Below are 4,000 nucleotides of genomic sequence, written 5' to 3' on the forward strand. Positions count from 1 at the left end.
TTGGTCTTGCGCCCGTATTTAGCCTTAGATGGAGTTTACCACCCGCTTTGGGCTGCATTCCCAAGCAACCCGACTCCGAGAAGACCCGATCCTGGCGCGCCGGGGCCTGCTACCAGCCTAACACCGTTCGTGGGGTGAGCCTCGATCAGAAAGACTTGGGCCCCCTGAGCGACGCCGGGGAGTCGGTCTTCTGTACGCCACATTTCCTGTGCCCGCCGCTGGGCGGGGATTTGGCGCTGGGCTCTTCCCTCTTCACTTGCCGTGACTGGGGGAATCTTGGTTAGTTTCTTTTCCTCCGCTTAGTAGTATGCTTAAATTCAGCAGGTCGCCATGTCTGTTCTGAGGTCATAGTCGGAAGAGAACGCCAAAGTGTTAAGGGGGGAGCTGGGGAAGGCCAGCCCCCTGCCGGAGCAGGGGCCTGGCATCCCACTAGCGCGTGTCCTCTTTCCCTGGGTCGAATCTTGAGGGGTTATGCGCTCGCCAGAAAGCCGGCCGCGGAGGTGGGCACCCAAGGCGCATGCGCGCGGAGAGCCAGTGGAATACCACAGACAGCCACACGTGGCACGCAGCCAGGCACCCCAGGATAGGCCCGGGGTGGACTGGTCGCCAGACTCCTTCTCGGGGTTAGGCGTGCCGGCAGCGTACCTCTGCAGCAGGACCCGGCGAGGGATCCTGCCAAGGGCGATTGGGGGTCTGCCCTTGTGGGGGGGGGGGGGGGGGGGGGGACAAAGGGAAGAGGAGCTAACCCTGCGACGGCCCCAGCCACGTCCCGAGGAATGCCGGGGCGATTGACGATTGAACAACCCTCAGACAGGCGTAGCCCCGGGATGAACCCAGGGCCGCAAGGTGCGTTCGAAGTGTCTATGATCAATGAGTCCTGCAATTCACACTAATTCTCGCAGCTAGCTGCCTTCTTCATTGGCGCACAAGCCGAGTGATCCACCACGAAAAGTCACAGGCAACTGTTTGAAAACGTTCACCCACCTGCGGGCACAGGAGAGGCAGGAGGAAGGGAACGCTGTCCATCTGCTGCCCGTGCGCCCCGTTCAAAGCTTCCCCTCTGAGAGTCAGACTGCACTGTTGGGAGAAAAAAAACATTACCAGGCGTTCAGCCCGGGAATCCCCCCCCACCAACCCACGGGTGAGGGAGGGTGCTCCCGGAGCGACGGGAGCAGGAAGCCCCACAGCCGCAGGTCCTTCCCAGAGTAACCAGGAGGGACCACGCGAGTCTTCAAACCCCTCAGCCCAGCTGCACGGGACCAGGTCGAACCGGGTACCTGGCACCGAGGGAGGGTCGCTCCACCTGCACGTCAGCCATCCATCACCGGGAGGCCCGAGCCATGCCAGTGGGCTGGCTTTTTTCAGCTCACCCCACCCTTGCCTGGGTCGGAGGTGCCGGAAGGCAAGAGCCAGGCAGCTCCCCATCCCGCACACCTCTCACTAAGAGGAGCCGGGGTCCCCTCGCAGGCCTACGGCCCCTTCTCTTCCAGGCCCACCATGCCTCACAAGAAGGGCCACTCTTCTGTCACCCGTATCCCAGTGGAGCCGGGACGTGGGCACCAGAGAGTCCAGCCGGCTGCAGGGCCTTTCGAGGGGGGGGGGTGTTTACCAGCCCGATGATGCACTGCCATTTGGTTTCCCCCCACCGCGGGGGTCATGCCGGGTGAGCTTGGGTTCCATCTCAGGAGGGCCTACCACTGTGACCCTCCCAGAGAGGGATAGGGGACAGTGGCCACCCCCTGTCCCCGGTCCCTTGCGTGTCGGTCAGGTCCACCCGGGGCGAAGAGGCCCACTCCTCACCCGAGCACCCCATGCAACCGCAGACTGCTCCACCGGCCGGGGCCTGCCAGGGCAGGGCCGGGCCCTGTGCTTACTTTATGTGCTTGCAGGAATCGGGTCGAGGGCTTCGGGCTGGTGCCGTCGGTCCGCCATTAATGATCCTTCTGCAGGTTCACCTACGGAAGCCTTGTAACGACTTTTACTTCTTTTAGATAGTCAAGTATGATCGACTTCTTGGCGCAACGCCAGGGCCATTGCTGACCCCAGCGGGGCCGATCCGAGGACCTCACTAAACCATCCAATCGGTAGAAACGACGGGCGGGGTGTACAAAGGGAAGGGACTTAATCAACGCAAGCTTATGACCCGTACTTACTGGGAATTCCTCGTTCATGAGAAATAATTGCAATCCTCAATCCCTATCATGAACTGGGTTCAGCGGGTTACCCGCACCTGTCAGCGAAGGGTAGACACACGCTGATCCGTTCAGTGTAGCATGCATGCAGCCCCGGACATATAAGGGTATCACAGACCTGTTATTGCTCGATGTCGTGTGTCTGAACGCCACTTGTCCCGCTAAGAAGTTTGACGCCGACCGCTGGGGGCACGTAACTAGTTAGCATGGAGGAGTCTCGTTCGTTATCGGAATTAACCAGACAAATCGATCCTCCAACTAAGAACAGTCATGCACCACCACCCACAGAATCGAGAAAGAGCTGTCAATCCTTTCCGTGTCCGGGCCGGGTGAGGTTTGCCGTGTTGAGTCAAATTAAGCCGTAGGCTCCACTCCTGGTGGTGCCCTTCCGTGAATTCCTTTAAGTTTCAGCTTTGCAACCATACTCGCCCCGGAGCCCCAAGACTTTGGTTTCCCGGAAGCTGCTCGGCGGGTCATGGGAATAACTGCCGGATCGCTAGTCGGCAAAGTTTATGGTCGAACCTCCGACTTTCGTTCTTGATTAATAAAAACATTCTTGGCAAATGCTTTCGCTTTGGTTCGTCTTGTGCTGGTCCAAGAATTTCACCTCCAGCGGCACAATACGAATGCCCCCAGCCATCCCTCTTAATCATGGACTCAGTTCCGAAAACCAACAAAATAGAACCGGAGTCCTATTCCATTATTCCTAGTTGAAGTATTCAGGCAACCGGCCTGCTTTCAACACTAACTTTTTCAAAGTAAACGCTTTGGACCCCCAGGACACTCAGTCAAGAGCATCAAGGGGGCGCTGAGAGGCAGGTGCGACAGGCGGCAGCTCGCCTCGCGGCGGAGCACCAGCTCGATCCCAAGATCCAACTACTAGCTTTTGAACTGCAGCAACTTTAATATACGCTATTGGAGCTGGAATTACAGAGGCTGCTGGCACCAGACTTGCCCTCCAATGGATCCTCGTTAAAGGATTTAAAGTGTACTCATTCCAATTACAGGGCCTCGAAAGAGTCCTGTATTGTTATTTTTCGTCACTACCTCCCCGAGTCGGGAGTGGGTAATTTGCGCACCTACTGCCTTCCTTGGATGTGGTAGCCGTTTCTCAGGCTCTCTCTCCAGGATCGAACCCTGATTCCCTGTTACTCGTGGTCACCATGGTAGGTACAGAAAGTACCTTCGAAAGTTGATAGGGCAGACATCCGAATGTATCGTTGCAGTCACGGGGACATGCGATCGGCCCAAGGTTATCTAGAGTCACCAAAGCGGCCGGGTGAGCCCGGATTGGTCTTGGTCTGATAAATGCATGCATTACGGGAGGTCAGCGCTCGTTGGCATGTATTAGCTCTAGAATTACCACAGTTATCCAAGTAACAGATGGAGCGATCAAAGGAACCATAACTGATTTAATGAGCCATTTGCAGTTTCACTGTACCGGCCGTGTGTACTTAAACGTGCATGGCTTAATCTTTTAGACAAGCATATGCTACTGGCAGGATCAAAAAGGTAGCCACACCTGTTAACGGGGTGGGTTCGGGGGGCTGCGTGCCCATCTCCCCGACCGTACTGTGGAAATATGGATTTTTCTGGTCAGTTATGTCCCCTATCTTGGACCCCAACGGTTCTATGTGCATGTTACAAGTACATGTATGTTCCCTCCAGTTCCAGTTATGAAGACGCAAATACATGTGCGTCCACCGTTAACATGTCCTCTGTTGATCCGCCATGAATGGGCCGGATATTCCATTCCTAAGTACGAAAGGCCACCGCCTTTATATGGTTCACTTATGCTATTTTACAGT

At 56.5% G+C, this 4,000-nt stretch overlaps 1 non-coding gene and 2 pseudogenes across 1 annotated transcript; all 3 read right to left on the minus strand.

Annotated features, from left to right (window-relative positions):
- LOC146798070 (28S ribosomal RNA) overlaps nucleotides 1–325 on the minus strand; it is a 2,176-nt pseudogene extending 1,851 nt beyond the window's left edge.
- A 475-nt stretch (nucleotides 326–800) lies between these two features.
- LOC146798071 (5.8S ribosomal RNA) lies at nucleotides 801–954 on the minus strand. Its single transcript, XR_014969482.1, has one exon. It is a non-coding gene; the product is annotated as a 5.8S ribosomal RNA (ribosomal RNA).
- Nucleotides 955–1,932: 978 nt separating this feature from the next.
- LOC146798072 (18S ribosomal RNA) lies at nucleotides 1,933–3,707 on the minus strand (annotated as a pseudogene).
- Nucleotides 3,708–4,000: the final 293 nt, after the last annotated feature.

This window comes from Triturus cristatus, chromosome 9, assembly GCF_964204655.1.
Source record: "Triturus cristatus chromosome 9, aTriCri1.1, whole genome shotgun sequence".
Lineage (NCBI taxonomy): Eukaryota > Metazoa > Chordata > Amphibia > Caudata > Salamandridae > Triturus > Triturus cristatus.